This window comes from Chinchilla lanigera, unplaced genomic scaffold (genome assembly GCF_000276665.1).
Source record: "Chinchilla lanigera isolate Chin_1 unplaced genomic scaffold, ChiLan1.0 scaffold00002, whole genome shotgun sequence".
Classification (NCBI taxonomy): domain Eukaryota; kingdom Metazoa; phylum Chordata; class Mammalia; order Rodentia; family Chinchillidae; genus Chinchilla; species Chinchilla lanigera.
Genome location: NW_004955403.1, coordinates 15,807,857 through 15,829,750, shown reverse-complemented (window position 1 = coordinate 15,829,750; position 21,894 = coordinate 15,807,857).

Below are 21,894 nucleotides of genomic sequence, written 5' to 3'. Positions count from 1 at the left end.
TGTGTCTACTCCGCTTTCAGAAGTGGGGCAGGAATGCTGCCTCCCCTCAGTGAGACTGTGTAGAGCCCCAGTTTTAAAAACCATCAGAAGTTACAGTCCTTTTATAAATGCTCGATATAGGACAGCTAAAATTTGGATTTTATTTCCTACCACATTTATTTTTGACTTACTAGTTAAGGACCACTAGGAATTTTGTCTTAATTGATTTTCCTAATATTGGTATTGACATGCAGTATTGTCTGTAATACTTTCATATATTTTGGCAGAAAACTAGAACACTAGAAACTAGATGATATTACGCTAATATGTGAATTTTTTTTCTCAGTAAAGATGTTGCCTTCGTAAATACAGGGTGTCATTATCAGTCCCCCCTTTGGACACTGTCCCCTACCTCTTCCATAGTTAGCTATCTGGGTTAAGCTATTCTCCGTTAATCAGGTAATCTAAAATATAACCAACAGCTTTTGAAATATTTTACTTTTTGCTTCTAGAAACTAATAACCTGCATAACTTGAAATACTATTGCAGCACATTTTGCCTCATAATTTTGTGAATATTTAAAATGTCACTTGCAAGCAACTGAATTCTGACTATTCTTCAGTATCAGTAGACGTTAATAAAAAAGAAACAGTTGCTTTCAGTCATTCTTATGACACTTTATCTTAAACAGTATCAAATTCATTGGCAGTATATTAATTTTGATTCAAAATTACTAAGAATGATTCAGTTTGATTCAGAAATAACAGGAGGCTCTGAATGTCAAAGAGTTAATATAAAAATAGAAAGTAGCTAGCTATATAGTATTTTCTTCTTTTTAGTGGCACTAGAATTAGCACTGTATTTAGAATTAGAATGCCTGGATCTTTTTGTCTCCAGGCTTATGAGTTACTTAAATAAGGGTGTCCTCAAACTCTATATGACTCAATCTCCTCATTTATAAAATAATATTAATAAAATGTGACAAATGCACTGCACAAGACTGTTGTCAGTGTTAAAGGGAAGCTGTATGTACGTGTAAGGCACCTAGAAAGAATCACAGGAAGAATGTTATCAAGGATGATGCTATGCTAATGTGTAAATTTGTTTTTTCAGTAAAGATGATGTTGCTTTGGTACATGCAAGGTATCATTATTAATCCCCTCTTCAGACTATTTCTAACTACACTGTCCTCTCCCGCTTGTCCAAACTCTGGTCATGTGAGAAGGATACAGTCATGGAAATGACAGAGTAGCTTTGGAACTGGTACCAGAGTGCTTAGGTGTGTGAAGGACTCACCTCTGCCTCTGACCACTAATCAGTTGGTCTAGTCCATGACCCTCCTGCTCAGCAGTGTTCCCATTCATGCCCTGAGCAAATGGGCCAAGGAGAAGAAAGTGAGGGCACCAGTTTCTCAGGAATTGAAAGATAGCCCCTATATTCAAGATTCTGGTGTCCAGCCTTCCTTGTTGAAGAAGTTGGGCTGATCAATTTTTTTTTTTTAAGTCACAAATACCCTCTCAGAAACAACTGAAACTGTTCTCCATGGGCTTTCAGTTAGTTTTCTTTTGCGAATGGCTCTCCAGCTTGGATTTTAGGAAGTATAGGTGTGTTGGGTTGTCGTCCTCCTTCAAGTCCATTCTCTAGGCTTCTCCTTTCTCCTCCGAGTGTCAGGAGGCAAATTCCACTATCTTAAGTGCATTCCCTTCCTCCGACTTCCGGTTGAAATATGGCCGATGGGAGACCCTGGCAGTTGATTGAACAGTAGCAAGGGAGGATACTGGGGGACTTTATTCCATGGCAGGCCATAGGCTTTGAGCTTCTTGGTTCCACAGCGGTCCTGCCTCCTATGGGTAGCTCCTCATGAGCTCTTCCTACACTCTCTCTGGGACCCAGAACTCAACTTGTCATAGGAGTCCAGTGATGATTTGGATGCTTCCCTGCCCCTTTCTTGTTACCCATAGCCCTGACCTCACACCTTTAAATAGTTCCTTGAATAAATTCTCTTTAGGTCCTCATCTGGAGTGTGCCTTCTCTCTCCTGAGAGAAACTTCACTGGCAACACTGAAGCCATCCTTCCCACAGAAAATTTCTCTTTGCCACATTTCTTCTTAGGTTCATAATGGACGGATGTTTCATCAGCTGTTGAATACTTGGGACTCAGTCCAATGTTAAACCATTGAGGATAATACAAGTATTGTCAAGAGAGTAAATTGGTTCTATGTGTATCAATATAGGAGACTACGAGATATTTTCTACAAAATTATCACACATAGTTAAGCTTATGTGGACATGGGCATACTACTGTCCACATGTTGCAAACAATGAGAAAAATACCATGTCCCAAAAATTATGCCTCAGAGTTCAAAGGCAAGCTTGAAGCATTTTTTAGGGAGAGAAAAAAATCTACAGTTTTGGAAATCATATCCACACGTCTACCTACCTACCTTAACCAGCACCGATTTAATGGCTTACCAGGTGAGAGACAAGCCACTAACACCGCTTTAGTACTTTGTAAGAGAAGCACTAGACAAAGCACTAAAAACCAGCTATGGTACAAATTTACAGGGCTGGGGATTTAGCTCAGCTGCACAGCTCCTGCCTGGGAAGCGCAAGGTTGCGAGTTTGATTCCTGGTACTGGAAAAAAAAAAAAAAAAAAAAAAAAAAACAAATTTACTAGAAGAGACATTGGTGTCTGAAACAGAAGCAGACGTAGTTGCCCTATAACCCAGCAAGATCCAGGGGTCACTGTGTAGAGATCTTCTTTTCTGAGAAGAAGCAATTTGTGGTTTCCATACCAAAGGGAAAGCTGTGCCAAGCAGGGAGGCCTTTATTGATGTGGTGACTTGTGTTTGCACACTTCTCCAGGGCAGGAAAACCATCCTCCTCTGCGCTGGCCAGAGCACCATTCCTTTGCTTCACAAGCTGCTTCCTTTCTCCCTGTATTTCCCTCCCCTCCAAAAGCAATCGGCAAAGACAAAATGCACCCCTGACCCAGTGTGAATAATGATAATTTCATACTTGAGAAGCCTGAAAAATAACCTTTTTTGGCCTTTTTTATTTTTTTGTATACTTTCCCTGCTTGTAGATACAGAGTGTCTGACAAAGCTTGACTTATTCTATGGTGAAGTTTCAGTAATTATGTAAGGCTTATAGATTATTTGAGCACTAATTTTCAATACTATTACTGCACATTAAGAAGTAAGCCAGTTCTGTAAAGCTTCATAATATACTATTATGAGCTTTCAGTTCAATACTCAGGCCATGATTCTAGAGTAAGTTAGTTATAACCAATTCTTAAGGTTTGAGTTTTGATATATTTATCTTTTCTTCCTTTTGCAAAGTTGGTATTTTTGAGTAAATTAATTTTGAGGTTATCCCCAGAGAACTGATTTCTGAAAAGAAGAATAAAGTTAAACCATTTTTCAGAATATGATAAGTATTTTCATCTGCTCTTTGTTCAATCATGTTTGTGCCCAGCTTTCTCTGCAATGTGGAATAACATGTTATTCCATCAGTTCAGCTACTGGATATGATCATTCATAAGATAAACTAGTGTGCTCATCTTTCTAACTAAGGCAATCAATCAGGAACTTCTCCGTTCCCTTGATTTACTTTTTTGAGGATGTTGGTGCATGTTTTATATATTTTAACTTGTATAACAATTAAATAAATGCATCTAGCTAGAAGTAATTTCATCTGGAATATAAACAGTACTGTATCTGAAAGTCTAAATGTATTATCCAAATTACTTAGATATTTGATTGTCTATAAGATCAAATGAAATCCCTTTTTATTTAAAATTAAAAATTATTTCCTACTTCCTAGCCCCCCCAAAAGATAATCCATAGCAGACTCTGCAGATGTGAGTATGAAACTGACAACTGTAAGTTCTTCTATTGTAATAATTTACCCTCCAAGCTGTTAAATTATATATTAATGTTTTCCCAGAAAGGATCTACATAGTACTTTGAGAAATTATAGCATAAGATTCTCTATTATATAAAATTAGAGGGCCACTTATTTGATCCATATGTTCAATTTAATTAGTAACTATGGACAAATACTATGGGGGCAATATTTTTATTTTCTAAGGCATTACCCTTTTTATGTAAAAGAATGAATAAAATCACTTATTAATACAAATGAATTAAATCAATCTGCCAAAATAGTAGGGCTAAATCTCAAGAACAATATGGTATAAAAAAATAAGCAAATTGTAAAAACATATACCACATGATACTATTTATGTAAAATATTTAAATAAACAGTGGTATAGTGTATATTGTTTAGGGTTCATACACATAGAATAAAAGTATGAAAATGTTCAATGTAATGATATTCATGAATTTCAAAACTATGATTTCTTGTTGTGCATTTCTTTTTGTTCATTGTAATTATTAATGCATAATGTAGAAATTAATGGGTTTCACGATGACATTTCCACACACCAGGGGTTAGTCTTCTGTGATCTGGAACAGCATTGGGACTGAAGGATTCATTCTTATTTAGTCAGACAGAATTCAAAAATGTTGCTCATGGTGATGCTGACTCAGGCTCCCAAGGATATAAATTTGTAACTTATAGTTCCTTGACATGGGAACCCTCTAAAGAGGGAGTCAGGAGCCTCTGTCATTGAGACTGAGGCACTGATACATAGACACCCATGAAGAGGGACGATCCCGATTCCAAAATGAGGTGATACACTAAAGCAAGGCTCTACAGAACTTTATTTTTATAATAAGATGTTCTGTATCACAACACACACAAGTCCGCCCATTGATAGAGAATTGTAACTCAAATTTCACCGAACACTACTGGAATTAGAACAAAAGCTCTAGTACACCATTTTATTCTATTCATCCTGTTTATATATTGACTATGACCCAGCAGATTATTTCATGTTCCTCTTAAAAGTGGCATCTAGCAGTGTGAAAAGCCCTGGAAGGCATTGTTACAGAGAAGGACATGCAGAATGAACACCTGTTACTCGCTAATGTATAATTGAAGAGGCCCAGAGAACATGGACTTTCTTTGAACAGTGCCATCTACAAGTTCTTACACTGCTGATTCATTAAAGCAAATAAATAGAAACCACCGAAGCCTGAGGTGAGTTACACCTCTTCTTAGCTAAATTTTTCTTATAGACGGTAAGTTGTAATTGATATTTATTTTACTTCATGTTGGTTTGAAATGGTAAAGGCATATTGCTTATGGATTAAGAACTGGAATAATCTCATACTTCTAGTAATCTGGAGAAACAGTAGTGGAGAGTTTATTTGAGTAACCTAGGCTTTTTCTTCTCTGCTTGTCTTGGAATGGGAGGTTGAGTCTCTGGGCTGCAAATCCAACAACAGAAAGGTTCTTCCCTTTTCCTACGCAAGGGAAAGCCAGGCATTCTGCAAAATGCCGGACAGACGGTCATGTGATCTCTGTCAGATCTTCTGTCTGAACTTCTGCCAATAAAAAAATTCATTCATTTGGATTAAATTATAGATCTTAAGGAAAATAGGGGCCTTTAAGAAAAATAGTGGCTTATAAATAAGCATGTAAAAATTGTTCATCACAGCCTTTCCAAAGAGCCAGAGCTAAATATAACAAGCTTTAAAACTCGGGATTCAAATTATCCAAGAGCAGGAGGAAGACTATCCGGACCAGAGCACACATGCAGGTCGCTTCCCAAGGAGGAGTGAGGAGGCACCATGGCAAGGGAAGAATAGGAAAGGCGCCCAGAAAGACATTAACAAAGGCTTTAACCCCGATATTATTTGCTCTGGTGCTATTGTGACTCTTAACAACAGAATGGCTTTTTTTTTTGAGACAGGCTCTAAGTTGCCTAGTCTGGGCTTGAACTTGAGACCTGCCTCAGCCTCACAGAATGCTGGGATGATGGGCATGTGCCACGCCTGTGGCATACAGTGGTTTTCACAATGGTTCATTTCTGCCCCTCACATTACTCCACTGACTTTCCTTGGGAAACCTGAGGTCACACAGCCCAGGACAGTGACAAGGACTGGGGGAGGGGTGGCAGGGCTAGAAAATGTCATCCCTGAGTCCGGCTGAATTCCCGGGTGTATTAGTCCACTTTCTTGCTCTCACCAAGACACGGTGGTCAATACCCACAATTTAAAGGAGAGCTTTAGTTTGCTCATAGTTTTGGCCTGTGATCGGCTGGCTCCACATCATGGCACAAGGGTGGTGGCAGAGCAAAGCTGCTGAGTTCATGTTGGCTGTGAGGCAGAGCCCAGCAAGAGCGCCCAAGCAGAAGGAGTGAGGGTCCAGACATAGATCCCGAGGCCACAGCCCAAGCCTTGCCCAAGTATGTCTAGAAATGTCTCCACCAACCCCCAGTACGTAGTTCCTAATCTGGTCAGACAGAATCCAATAGCCACGCTAGGAATGAGAGAGAATGAACTGCCAGCTGTCCCTGCTGTAGCTGCTTCTTAGCCAGCCCCAGTTTGTTGAACATTTCCATGTCTGCTGTCCAGGATGCACTGACTGTGTATGAAGCACTCTTAACTGTGCAAATTTCACCTGAACATTTCATCATCAGCCTGTTGATGTAACTGCAAAGATTTTCAAAACAATAACCTTTGTATGAATTTGAACACAATTTTTTCCAGTCGTGTGGAATGTTTTATACTGATAATACAAAACTTATGGGACTAAGGCTATGAGAGAAGGTATGATACATATGCGAGACGTTTATAAATCAGGCTAAATGTTAAGATCTGGCAATATCATCTACCTTCAAAATGATCTTGCATGTAAGGAAAATTAGTTTGGCTTCTTCATATATAAAATGATGAACTGCATGTAGCAATTGCTAAATCATGAGAAATTTAGACTTGAATTTTAATATTTTAATGAATGTTCTCTAAGAAAGACTCCTTTATATAGAATTTAAGTGTTAGGCGAAGGATCAGTTTTTCAATAATTGGAAAACTAGAATTCAAAACAAGAACTTGAAAGGCATCCTAGACTCTGTACAATTGAGTGGTTTGTCTTTGTTCATTTCAATCTATGACATTAGTTAAGAATCAGCCTCCTGTTCCTACATCTTTATAGGGTGCTCTCTTTGGTACAGTTGAGGAAAAGAAATCTGTAATTCCGTCATGTAGCATATGAGTGTTACAGAAGCTGGAAGTGTCAGCAGATAATTCAGATGCAGGTCCAAGGAGAATTGAAAGCTTTTCAAATTTAATTTTTTTGGTCTTGCTAACATTCACTGAATTAGGCCTCATCCTTCAGTTTAAATGACATCAAAAGATATCAATGAGGTCTTAGTTTTTGAGAGTTTCATTGTGAATGTCTCCCTGTGACTTCTACTACTCTAACTATCTTTATGAGTGACACATGGGCTCCTTTTTTAAGACTTGCCAGTGGGCTACTCTTCTAATTTTATAGTTTTCTTTCCTTTCTTCTACAAATATTTGGAATTGTGCTGAGTACTAAGCAGAGACAAATAAGATCAGCTTACACTTTTCTATGTTGGTGGAGACAGCAGAAATTAAAGTATAAAAATATGTGACAATATGCGTATTAAAAATCAGGTGTCTTATAGACCTGCTCGGAGAAGTTGCACCTGAGAAGGTGACATATGAGCAGGGAATAAAGGGGAAGTTGTATGAACAGTTGAAGGAAAATAACCCTTCTAGGTATAAAATAGAAAGTGCTAAGAATACAAGATTTAAAAAATAGCCTGATATTTTGGAAGACTGAAAAGAATCCAGGACTAGAACAACACAAATAAAGAATGAGGTAAGGCTGCCAAAGCTCACAGAGATTTTACCTGTGACAAGAGGATGGGATTCCAATGAATGAAATGGAAGGTGTTTGAGAAGAGATGGATTGGAGAAAAGAAAGGTTTGAGAAAAGATGCTGACTTGAATCAGTCTGAAAACAGTAAGAGTGACAAATACCCTTCTGTGAGAATCTCTTCTAGGCACTGCGAGCTGCCTTCCCAGAGGCCGGCCCAGTCCTGCCTTACTGACAGCGCTCTATGGGCTCCAGTGGCCCGAAAGCCCAATCCAGTTGTCTGTGAAGTTCCCCTCGGGCACCCATCCCCACCTGTCATCCCTCCAGCTCAGCCCGAGCTGAGGAGGAGTGGAAAAGGCAAATGTTCCCCAAACTGTGCTTTATGGGCTCTGAGGACAGATAAACGTGAGTAGCACTGTGATAAACACAATGCACCAGATTGTTTTTCAGAATTTTTCAAATATTGATGTGATTTATGAATGTCAAGAGAGAACTAAAGTACTCAAATTTTCCCAAACTTATGGGATGGTATAACTCCCACTTGGGAAATAATAATAATCTAATTCACAGAAATAGTATTCTTTAGAACAGCATTAGAGTAATACTGGACAAAAGAATGGATTTTGTAGAATCAAATAAGATTCTACAAAATCATGGTACATCCACAGTGTGCTTGGAGAGTCCATAGCAGGCTGCAGATATCTGAAAAGTGAAGTGTAAAAGCCTTTTAGGATGAAAAATATCAATTGATTCTATCAAAACCATCATTTGATGTTAACATTTGAATTCTCAGGGGGCTGGGGATTTAGCTCAGCGGCACAGTGCCTGGCCTGCCCGGCAAACTCAAGGTCGTGAGTTCAATCTCCGGTACCGGAAAACAACCAAAAAAAAAAAAAAAAAAGAAGGAAAAAAGATTTGAATTCTCAGAAACCCTATCCGTGATCAGAAATTAGAAGACTTTAAAATCAAAGTACCTGTAAAGATACTGCTAGAAAAATGTATCTTTGATTTCCCCCTTTATTATTAATTAAATTTATTCTAAACTTGAGTGTCAATGGAAATTACTAGTGCCTCCTCTTTTTTCTCCTCCTCCCATCCCTGTTCTCCTTGGAAAGAAGGAAGGAAGGAAGGAAGGAAGGAAGGAAGGAAGGAAAGCAGGAAGGAAGGAAGGAAGGAAGCAATAAAAGTTTGCTTTACAAATAGCCCAATTTATGGTATTTATTTTTAAGTAATTTAATTTAAAAACCTGACACTATACTAGAAATTTTACCATGACAGTTCCTAGACAGAAATAGGATTTCTAACTACAGTTCGCTGATTCTGGTAGTAGAAGATAGCATGCTGTGAAATTTTATCTCATCATAAAAAAGGATTAATATAGCTTATAACTAAATGTCAAAATAGATTTTCATTACATAGTCTAATTTAATTTCTCGACCACAAGATGTTGGCAGGAAAGAATGATTTAATCTTCACTGCTTAGTTCAGAATTTTTTTCACTAGTGTCTCTGACTGTAGGCTTTATCCCTTACTGGGATAATTGTAAAGAAACTCAACTCAGAGCATCACTGCCTCTTGAAATGGTACTATTCGCCCTGTGAACCATTGCCTCCAATGGCTGCAGCATCACCTGGGGGCTTGTTAGAAATGCAGACTCTCTGGCCCCACCCCAGACCTATGGAATCACAATTTGCATTTTAATAAGATCTCCAAATGGTTTTAGTGTGTTGGTATCTTTGAGGATTGCTGTGTCCCTACCCAGAGGTGATCAAAGAGTTTTCCTAAAACACTATCGCTGGGTTTTCAGTTCCTCTCCTTCACTATGTACCTACATAAAGTTTATGATCTACAACTAACCAAAAATACTGCTTGGAGGACAATGTATGTCTCATATTTGTGCAGATCTCACGAACAAATTTTTTTTTTGGTTTTTCTCCGGTACCGGGAACCGAACTCACGACCTTGCGCATGCCAGGCAGGCGCTTTTGCCGCTGAGCTAAATCCCCAGCCCCCTCACGAACAAATGTTGAACAGATCATTCATTCCACAATGTACCTATCTTGTCACTTTAGCGGGGCCCTCATTTACGAAGCACACCGCATGTATATGTATGTGTTCTACAGTCACTCTCCATCCCTAGTTGACGTCAGAGCTGCCATCGCTCCAACTTCACCAAATAGCAGAAATGCAAACAGCCAGAACGCCAGCCACTGAGTTCCCAAGCATAAGATCTTCCCTCTAGTAGAAGAAAATGAGGAAACCAGCTCTGTGGAACCAGCTTCGAGGGGAGGGGACTTCCTTTCCCAGGGCGGAGAGTCTCAGTCTTCCTACTGAGAGCACGCATGTGATGAGCTCAGAGGCCACTCACTCAGCCCTCCCTTGGACAGAGCAGACGAGGTCACCTCGAGGCCCAGTGTCTCACTCAGCTTCCTCCATGCACTTCATGCTTTACAAATCACAGTTCCCCAAAGAATCCCCATTCTACCTGGCCTATCTGTCACATTTCACACATAGGCTACCTTCTTCTTACCACTCTGCTCTGCTGAGATATTTCCTGATTCTCTTACGATTCCTTCTTATACCTAATTATAAATTGCTTTTTCTCTACCAGATCCAAAACTTTGGTGTGCTCCAGGGTCTTTTCTAAAACTTTCTTCTATTCTCCTCTTGCTTGCCATCATCCACCTATATGTTTTGATGCTTCTGATATTATAGCTCTAGGACAGGAGTCCCTCCCTTGTCTCAAAAGTTTATATGTAGTTTTCCCTGCAGCACATTTACTTGCCTTCCTGTTAGAAAACACACACTCAATACAATCAGCCCCACCCTAATTATTTTCCCACTGGGACCTGTTCTGTTTCTTTTCACCCTATCATAATGAATACCATTGCTCAATAAGCCAAGATCTGTGGATTCTATCCTCAATTACTTTCTTGTTCTCAACCTTCCTTTCTCTTCAGCCCTTTAAGAAACATTCAATTTGGCCTCTTGGCATTTTTCTTCTATAGTAATACATCATCAGTCATTTAACTAGATTACTACTTTCCCATGACTCTTGTCTACCCAGGTGTGTTATTGTACAACATAAGATTTTTTTGGACTACAATAAAAATCCATATTTATTAGCATGGAGTACTTCTCTTCCGTGATCTAAACTCTCCCCGCCTCTTCTATGTCTGTTTCTCTCCTTTCTGCAATCTATGCCAAATGCACAAAGCTTCCTGAACACACCATGCCCTGCTGGTGCTCTGCCCCTCTGCCTGGGAAGCATGACTTTACATTTAAAGATTCAGTTTAGGTTTGTCCCTGTGGATGAAGCTTTTCCGAACTGTTGTAACTGATCACTCCTTTCTCTGTTGCTACCTGAAATATTGCATTTAAAAAAATGTAGACTTCATTTGTTTTATGTCAGTCTCCTATGTACATGCTTTAATTTCCTTGAGTATAGAATACTGTCTTATTCATGTTTGTATTTGTAGTACCCAACACAGTACCTGGCATAAGGTAGTTTTCTCTAAGTATTCACTGAGACAAACAACAAAAAAAATATATAGGCATGGAATGAATTAAAAGAAAATGGACCTTATCTGTAGTTTACTTGCTGGTGCCTAGAATTTATCAGGACAAAGTCAAATACATCTAGTAGACTAAACAGGACTCATCCTTAGGCTAAAAGGATGATGTCAGGGTCATTCTTGCTATGATGAGCAAGTCTGAAAGAACCAGACCAGGGTCCTAACCATGAGAGTACTAGCAAGTAGTCTGGAAGACTCCAAAAGAAGAGGGGGCTGATGTTATCTCTTAAAGGACATCTGAGTTACAGAGACAGAGACACATAAAAGAAGAGGGCTAACCCTTAGACAAATGCTTTCCTCCAGTTCTCTTTCCATGCAGGATACCTTTTGATGTTTCTAAGTCAGATTCCCGTCTCACTTCAAATAGTATTTTTAGCCAATATATATCTCCTGCCTCTTTTAACTGAGTTCTTTCTTGTGAGTATTAGAGACTTTCTCAACTTGAGTCAAATCCCATTTGGAATTTCTGTCTGTGAAAGATTATCAAATACGATTATGAAATCTGAGGCATTATTTTCTAATAACAGGTCTCTTGGATTAAAAAAGAAGGTCTAATGCTATTGATAGTTTGGTATAGAAAAGGAGTCTGCTGTGAGGACAGCAGGAAGAAGTTTAATCCTGCGCCTATCCTCATTCTGCTGGGAGGTTTTATTTTATAAACAGCTTACAGTGTTGCAAAAATGCCCTTCGGCATCAATTCCATAAACAAGTACTCATTTTGGTTAAGCCACTAAAATTTCACTGGATTCAATGAAAATGTCTCCAGTGGAGCTATGAGAACATTTTTTTCTCATTCTCTAAACTGTTACTAGTTAGACATTGAATTAAATTTCATCAAAATGTATAGGTATTTCCCCAATCACTTAAGAGCCAAAAGCCATGTGGTAACTTTTCCATTTTTATAAAATGTGAGGCTTGTAGAAGTGACAGTTGTAATAGAGTGGTGGGACTGGTTCAAATGGTTGTCACCTAACCTTGCCTTGCCCACTGCAAGGGTCCTGGCTATGTTGCCGTCCCAGGTCTGCTGGCCCTGAGGAATGACTCACAGTTGCTGAAGCCTTAAAGTTTAGCCATTATAGTATTACTTACTGAAAAGAGATTAAATTTGAGTGTAACTCGCCCACACCTCGTTACTCTTCAAAGTGTGGAAAAGGTAATTCTGTCTCCAGTGTGAAGAAACTAAAAATCATCCTGAATAAATGTTGAAATAGATTTACTTTTATGTTTATAAAATATGCTTAGATCAGGTGGTCCAGGAATTATTTTTAATAAAATTCTCCTTGCTAAACCATGATTTACTTGGATCTAGAAAGCCATTCTGTCTAACTTCATTCCTTTAATCCCATTTTCCAGCATTTTACTGTTATGCATGTAAGAAGTGCTAAGCTAAGGAGAATGGCTTCTGAAACCTGCCCAAGAGGAAAGAGAGCTTGAATTCCCAAAGTTTCCTTAATTTACAAAGAAAACATGGTGAAACTGAGATGAACTAAGCTAGAAATTTTAAACACATAACTTCTGTCAACTCTTAGAGACACAATTTCTTGGAGTAATCAGATGGTTACCTAGACTAGACTATAGTACACAATCTGATAGGTAGAATAGATTATCTGATCACTTCAGACACCAAGCTTCTGTTCCCTATGCACAGATTGCATGGTCCCTGAGATATTTTGGAAGGATACAATAAACAACAGCAACCAGACTTGACTCTCATTTAATCACTGGTGAATACTATATCTTTCCCTCGGTAATCTCCACATCTGTAAGACCCCAAAGCCAGTTACAACACATCATAGAAAGCTCAGCTCTGTTTACAATTGCCCAGGAACATTTGGACCTGCTCTTGTTTGATTGTTTTTCACCTGTTTCCTAATCTTCTGCTCTTTGCTTGAGTGGACGAATCTTGGTTTCTTTACCCAGGACCTGAGGAAAGGCTTAGATTCTTCCTACTTTGGCCCAGAAATCTCTAGCTTGGCATCCAGTATGACAGTTTTCTGTCTAAACAGATGAATCTAGTATTGTTTAGAAGGCACCACGAGTGAGTCAGTAATGTTGTCACTGGTCTTGACAAATCCAATAACATTTTGGAACACATTGTCTCATCTTAAACGAAATAAGTAATTCTACTTAACTCAACTTTTTGCTAAGGATCAATGAAGATAGTACATATAGATAAAACTGCAGTCTGCCATTTATATAAGCAGCTAGGAATGAGCCTTGATGGACATCATTACCTGCACCTTAACTGGTTTGCATTCTGGCTAGCAGAGCATTGACTGCAATTGTTATTTGAGATGATTCTAGGCTAGAACTCTCTATGTAATTAAAACTGGTATCTCAGTACTTCATACCAGCAAGAAAAACATCAACTACACTTGACTAAACTCACAAAGAAGTAGAAAAAGCTGCGACTGATAATCTTTTTGAAGTCATTTAGGCTGAAAACTTGTGATACTCATTTTGAATCCCCTCTCTGAATTATCAGTGATAATCTTTTCTCAGCTTCTAGTGTGGTCAGTGCTGCTTCTTATCTACTCTCCTTGCTTGGTTTCTGTACATCCTCCCCCTCCATGCCCCATTGTATTTTGTACTTGCTTTATATTAACAGGAGCTGGAATGGCACTTCCTGTAGTCAATCATAAATACAGAAACCTTTCCATCTTTTCAGGCACACCTGCTCGAAGCTCACTCTTCATTAACGGCTGGATCAAATGTCCCCTAATTATGCTTCACTACAATCTTTAATCAAGTCTTTGTTGCTCCAGAAATGTTCTCTTTCTTTTAGGTTTTTCCCTCTTCCTCTGTTGTAACCATCAATAATAGGTCTAGGTATCTTTCCACAATTTTGTCTCTTAGTTTACAGTACTAATATTATGGATTGCTTACTTATGAGAAGAGCAACTCCCAGATTACGCCTAAAATGAAAATCATGTTTGTTTGTTTGTTTTTAATAAATGTAGTCTATTTATTTATTTATTTATTTATTTATTTATTTTTGGTCTTTTTCAGACAGGGTCTCACTATGCAGTTCAGACTGTTCTTGAGCTTACTTTGTAGCCCAGGCTGGCTTCGAACATGCAACGATCCTCTTGCTTTAGCCTCCTGAGTGCTGGGATTACAGGCTTGTGCCACCACACCCATCTATTAAATGTTGTCTTGGCTGCCCTGGTACATTTGACATCCTTTCCTTTTGTGCCATATAATGCTCCTTGGTGCTCGGACCTTGCTGTCCATAACTTCATGGTGACTTTGCTGTGGCTGGTGGGAATGTATGTTTTAAATTGTAAAGATATCTACCATAGCAATTTGTTCTTTGGTCATTGACCAGACAGCCAAATATATCCAAATACAAAGGGAAATGAGTCCTGTTAAAGGTAACAGCAAGTCACTGGAAAAGAATGCTAGCTACCAATTCCAGAAGGATAAGTTCAACTTTTCCTTGCTGCTCATGAGACAGACAGATAGGTAGATACACGGATAGATAGATGATTATATCAGTATTGAGACATCCACATGTTGCCATTCCAGGTTCCCTTCTCTGTCCTTACGTTGCATTACTTCATCTTTTTTTAAAATTAGGGTTAGCAACTGAATTAACTGTCCTTCTTTTGTTAGTATATTTAAGTGTGATTTTCTAATTCCTACTGCAAGCTCTGAAAGGACAGGATATTTCTAATGCTTATGGGAACTAAAAATAATACTTTGGAAATAGATATAACTTTACTAATAATCTAATTGAAATATTTCATTTTAATTACAAGAAAGCTATAAGAATATAAGGACAGTTCCACAGCAGGAACTTGAGGTCTCACAAATATCTGTTTAGTTTCTAAAACTGGTTATAAGCAAACCTGCAAAATTTTGTGTAAACCATGAATAAAACAAGAAATATCGGTATCAATCTTCAAGGACATTTGTTATATGATTATGTGTCAACTTAGAGCTAACATTTTTGTAAGAAGATGGGTCTAAAATATTTTTTCCACATTTATCCATAATTCTGACAAGTGCCTTTAGAGTAACACAGATTTAAAGTCAAAATAGTTGCTCCAGCTTCCGTAAACAGAGGAAATTTACTTTAATGCTGGTGTACTATGCAAGTATTATAAACAAAGCTGATTTTCAGTGTGCACCAAAAATAGAACATCAAAGCTGTCTGTTCTTCCAATGCACCAATGTGAGAGAAAGCTGACATTATTTGTCTTTATAATAATTGTCAATGTATTGTAAAATGCAAATTTTAATAATGTTCCCAAAGCTTCAGCTGACTCTAAACAATTTAAGGAATCATAGTACAAGAAATTATTTCTCCCATTTCCTACTGTTGTCCTTACAAACCTCATCCTCACCCCATTGTTTACATTCTTCCTATCTACTGATGATACTTTGGTCTTTCATGTTCTCTTATCTCTTTAATCTGACCAACAAAGCCCAAGATCTTTGTTACTTCAGTTTGATTTGGAGAGAAAGTAGGAGAGAGAGAAGGACAGAAGGAGAGGGAGCCAGAGGGAGGAAGGGGAGAGAAAGAAGTAAGAGAAAGAATGAAAGACTGGTAGATTTAGGATTAAACTAAATTTGTTTCTTTAAAACACCACCATTGCATGATGTGTGCTATATTCACTACATCTAAAAATGACTTTGAAATTGCTCTCTGGTTTAAAGTTTGTATGTGCTGTTACTCTAGTTATAATGAGAGCTATTTAAGGACAAGGACATAGCTTTTATTTATTTTGTGTCTTCAAAGTCCTTGGGATGTGCATAAATTCTTGTGTGGTCTCGCCTTATCCACAATTAACCAATATACTTTTTCACCATATTGTTTTCCAGAATTCCTGGAACTTGGTTTGTTTGTTTGTTTGTTTAGAAGTCATACAGAAAAGGGATATGAGACACTGCAACATGGCATGCTTCCATGGAATCCAACCTTTGGAAACAGAAGAGATCGATGCAGAAAACTCTGTGTCTCCTGGATCTTTGAGGTGGTGCATGGACCAGTTATTAAATCATTCCAGTGCAAAAATTCAATCTTCCAGGTTGGATTACTTATGAGATAAAATGTCACATAGAACCTATATGCTCTGAGAGACTAGGATGAGAGAAAGAAGGTCCTTTATACATTGTCACAAGAGGAGTAATTGTTTCTGCTTCTTAACTGGAGCATGAAATTGACTTGGTTTAAGAAGTTATAAAGTATCAGTAGTTTCAGGAGTTTGGGGAAGATGGTAAAAAGTGAAATCTATCAAAATTTCCCTTCTACTAGAGAAAAATTGCCTTGAACATCTCAGTGAAAAGGAACTTCTCTGTCTGTTGAGCTTTTGCTAAGCTCCATCCTCTATGACATTGATGCCTTACTGGTTTAGATAGAAGTGATGCCCTGTTTAGATAGAAGGGGAAGAAGGAAGGGAAAACATACGGGGAGGGGAGTAGAAAGTGAAGCTGAGGCCTAGCCTGAAGGTTATTAAGCCCTAGACAAGAAATTCTGATTAAACTGGATTGAATGGAGTCAGGGGAGGAGGCACTGTACTAGGCATCTCAGAGGAGGAAAACCACATAGGAATAGTTGTATGCAGGAAACACCACCTGCTTGTGTATGCCAATGTACTGAAAAGTGACAAAAATTAAAAATAGGAAATATTCAGGTATTATTTGTTGTTGGATTGCCATATTAGAATGTACATCTAAAGAAGATAAGGATTCCAACTCTTTTTACCACATTATGCATAACATTTCCATTGACACAGAATGTGTCCAATAAACCTTCTGGAGTAAATAAATAGAAGCAAATAGAGCCAGAATAGTGTCTAATAGTATTGTCAGGGTAAAAGAATTATCTTCCTTCTTTTGGGGAACATCTTTACTGGGGGAGGGGAACTCACCTATTGTCTTAGTTGGATCCCCTAAAAGCTGGGTAAAAATGTGTCTTGACCTTGAGACAAGACTTTAATACAGAGAGTGAATTGTGAGGAGGGGTGTCTCCGAAGGTTAAAGAAAGGCACAGAGATTGTAAAATTTCTCCTTTATGTATTTCTAATTGTTTTACATAGCAATTTTAAAACATCTACTAAAGAAAAAGTAAAAACACAACAAAGAAAAAAAAACACACATGCTAGACGTACTTACAGGAATGTTTCACCAATATCTCAGACTTCTCTGGAGGACCCAGGTGGATTGAGCATTATCCAAGTCCACTCTCCTGGCCCTCTCCCTGCTCCAACTCTTCCTGTCCTTTTGGTTTGTTTGCTTTTCATGGCACAAGACCATCTCATCACCTGGCCTAAAAGTGCCAGTCATGTCTTACTTCTCCCTGTCACTTGCACTTGCTGTCATTCTGCTTCCCCTGGTGTGTGACATGAGCTCTTTCACTTCCTTGTCCTGCTTTCTACCTAAGTGTACATCCTACAACTGTCCTTTATGCCTATGCCAGCCTGTTTCCCTCAACAGTCACTTCTCTGCTCATTGGACAAGTCATACACATTGGACCATATTATATTCTCCTCTGAGACATGTGTTTTCCTTTTCAAGTATCAGCTGCTCAAAATGAGAGTCTACTCTTTGTACATCTGTGCATCTCCTGAAGGACCCAGCACATTGTCTTGCTTATAACAATCAGTGAACATGAACATTAAGATTTACCTCTGTTTACGGTGCTAGTGATGTATAAAGCCCAAATTACATAAGGGATATTCCCCAAAATACCTAACTGAGCACCTGCTACTTGCTTGTCAGTGTATCAGGTGCTAGAGATATGTTGGTAAACAACCTTACCACAAAACATTTTCTGCTTACACATTCTAGTGAGGAAGACCTAATAAAAACATTTTTAAAAGTGTGTGATTATAAATGTGAGATTTCTGAATAGAATAACCAGGAGTATCAGTGCAATAATATGGTGACATATTTAAAATTGGATAAAGAGAAAATCATCTGGAGGAAGGGACTGTTAAGCTGAAATGGAAAGAAGAAAAAGAGGCTATATGTCCGAGAAGAGAGACCACCAAAGCCCTGAGAATGAAAAGACCCGGATGCACTTTTAGAAAAATTAAGGTAGGTGTGGCCAAAGGAGAGGGAGCTAGGAAAACTGGCTAGGGAATAGGTAGAGGCCAGGTCAGAAGGTCCTCTAGGACCATGTTAAACATACTACAAGAGCAATGTGAAATCATTTGAAGAATTTAAGCCAGGAAGTGGATGTAGGATTGACTTAGAATTTTAAAAGTTCACTTCAGCTTCTATGTGGAAATTTACTGAGCTGGAGGTAAATCCAGTCCAAGCAGCAGATTATTAAACTCTCTGGGTGAGTTTATAGCATCCTGGGAAAGGGTAGTGGCTATGCAGAAGCAGATAAACGGAAGAGGGTGCTCATGAAGCATAGCAACTGATTCTGTGCATAACACTCCAGGAGTCAGAGTCCTGGTAGGAAAAAAGTATAGATGGGTTTGAGATCCATCTTATTCGTGAAATTGCTAGGACTTAGTGATTATGGATTTGGTGTTGGGATAGGAGAATCAAGGATTATTTTCTCCAACTTTCCATCCTGAACTGTTGGGCAGATGGAGTGCTGTTCTCCGTAGGGGAGCAGAAATCAGCTTCAGGTCTGTGACAAACACATGGACCACGAGAGAGCCAAGCAGAGATGCCAAGCAGGCAGCTGAATCTATAGGCCTGGAGCTCAGAAGAAAAGTCCAGGCTGGGGACGAGGACTGGGCACTCAGGATATTTAGATGGCATTTAAAGACATGGGAAATACATCTATCGAAAGAGGATGAAAAGAGGAGGGAGGGTCCAGAGTACAGCTCAGGGGCTTTCCAGCATTGGCCATGGAGGGAGGGAAAGGAGCTGACAACGGAAACTCAGAAAGGCCAAAAATGAAGGGGGCAGAGGGAGCTTCGACAAGGGTAGTGTCATTTCAGGAAAGTCTTTAAGAAGAAGAAATGCTTTCTCTTGGTAACAACGGACAAGTTGTGAAGGTCCATTAGTGTCCTCTCCTGGAGGAAGATGCCTCACGAGGACCACTTGTATTTTGTCTACTGCTCTTGAGTCCTTCATGCAGCTCCTGGCCCAAAGTGGGCCTTACACATACTAATCAAATGACATCTAGCAGTTGAATGAATGACTGAAGATTGAAGCTCAGTTAAGAGAGGAATCGGCATAAGGCATTTCAAAAAGTCCTCTCCTCCTTCCTCCATTCCCTCTTCTCCACCTGGTTTTCACACTTGCCAATAAAAGTACTGATTAAAAAGAGATCAGTATTTTCAGGTTTTGCTAAAGAAGTATCAAACACATCATCAGAGTAAGGAATGGGGCTGACTTCTCAGCCCTGAGCGATGGGAACCGGAGCTCACACAGTGTGTGAAATAGCATTGGGTAGCTATTTTGCAAAGCAGTGACCACAGCTACAACCACAGCCATGGAAATGAAGTTCTCTGCTATCAACCACTTCGTGGCTAAATGATTTAGCCAGGCAACCTCTCTGGGTTCCTCTACATGGGCCTACGAGTGCCCTCCCAGGTCCTTCTGGAACTGTTTCGCCTGAGCGCTGCTCCTCTTGATCATGCTATGAAAAGGACCGTGTGGAGTGGTTTCACTGTGTAAGATTTTGGTGAAAGGGGGAGAGAAACAGGCTGGGGTTCCAATCACATCCAGCTTTGCCAGTGCCTGGGCCGTGTAGCAGGGGCTTTACTGTCCCTGCTTCCCAGAACTCGACTGCATATTTTGTGGCTGCGAATTCTAGGAATTACTTATTTCAGAACCACAGTAATATGAGTGACATATAGACCTGAGTTAAAATCAGCTTGTTTGCCTGCTGAGGAAAACCCACACACGCAGAAGGAAAGAGACCAGGACTGTTTGTCATTCACGTTAGTTTTCTGGAAGCTACTTCATTTCATTTTTAAAGTAGATTTATCACATACCATTATTAGCCTTCTACTGTATTGTAATTAATAAGACAAGGCTAGTATTCTTGTTTTGTCCATGGGCAGAGTAAAAACACTTGGGCTGGGTCTGGCTGGAGTATTCCAACACTCCACAAACATCTCAGCCTGCAGATGTCCACGACTGAATGCACTGATACCCACACCTGTGTGCAAGCACTCACACTCACACACACACACACACACAATCCCATTCTCACAGTGGGTTTTGTTCTTCATGAATGGTAGCACTACACCCCCATTTCCAAGCCCCAAACACTAGCATCATCCTGACTGCCTTTCAGTCCCCGTTCATGTCTGTGTCTTCCCCAAGTCCTGTGGGGTCTGCCTCTCAGGCACCTGTTGGATCTCTTTTCCTCTCTGTCCTGCTACCTCCACTCAAGTCCTAATCCTTGCTCTCCGCCTGTTACTGAAGAAGCTTCCAGAATAAGGGGTCTTAATTTACGCTTCTGAAACCCACGGCAGACCTGCAATGGAGCGTGAAGCTTCTCATCTGCCTTGGGAAAGTCGGGATGGGTCGCTGCTTCCCTGCTAGGGCCACAGCGCAGCAACTTGTGTGTGGGTGCTAACTGCCCAGCAGGAAACCTCCATCTGCCCCACAGAGCCGCGCACCTGCTCCCTCATACTGCCTCCCGCTGCTCAACTCCCTTGTCCTTCAAAACTGTCTTTAAGTGTCCTGAACGCACCTGAGCTTTCCCTAGCTAGTAAAGGGTGAACTCTTCCCGCAGGCTGTAACAGTCCCGCCTTCCCGGCTTGGTTCCCCGAGAGCCCAGCAAAGTGTGTGTGCGTGAACCGTGAGGCTCGGGGAGCAAGAGTTCTCGTGTGTCTGCGCTACAACGAGTAAGATGCGTGGTCTTACGCAGACACATCTTTCCGCGCAGACCTTTCTTTGGGTTTTCCATCTACGGCAATGAGTAAAAGAACCCGCATCTCTTGCCTGTGTGGCGGATAACCACCTGTGGCTGCCTGCCTGGTTGCTCAGAAGGAAACCTAGCTCATCTGGGTTGCATTAGGATGAGGACAGGCACCCAGCTGAGGCTCGAGGCGGGTCTCCTCGCCTGTTCAGGCGCTATTTCTCACCGCCACACTCGGTCTACAGCCCTTGCGGCAGGCGGGCCGTGGCAGCTGTCTGTCGGTTGGGAAGGAGACCGAGAGGCCAACAGACTTTGTAAAGGGAGGCCCATCCCAGAGCCTCCCTCACGAGCCGCAGCTGACCGGCTGGGGTCAGCAGGGCCCAGGCGCGGTCACTTCCCAGGAGGCCCAGGCCGCTGCTGTACCACTCAGGGCACGGTCAGGGCAGAAGGGAAGTGCAGGGAGGAAGGAAGTCGGCGGCAAAGGGTGCAGGGCTGAGCGCGAAGAGAAGAGCCCTAACGTCTCTGTCGCCAAAATGGTCCCTAGGCGCTTCTTTTTGTCGTCTTGTTTTCAACTTCTGGCTCACAGGGTCATTTTCTAGCCGCTGCTTAAGAAAGATCCCATGCAGGACTTCATTAACAAAGACCTGGAGCGCTGCGGTCCCCACGCCTGCTTGAGGCTGGCCGTTGGGCCACCTCGGCTGGCCACGGGCCGAGGCGGGGGTTCTCCGTGGGGCGCGCGCGGGTCGGGTCCGGAGGAAAAGGTTGGCCCCGTGCCCTGCGGGTCCAGGCCGGCTGCGCCC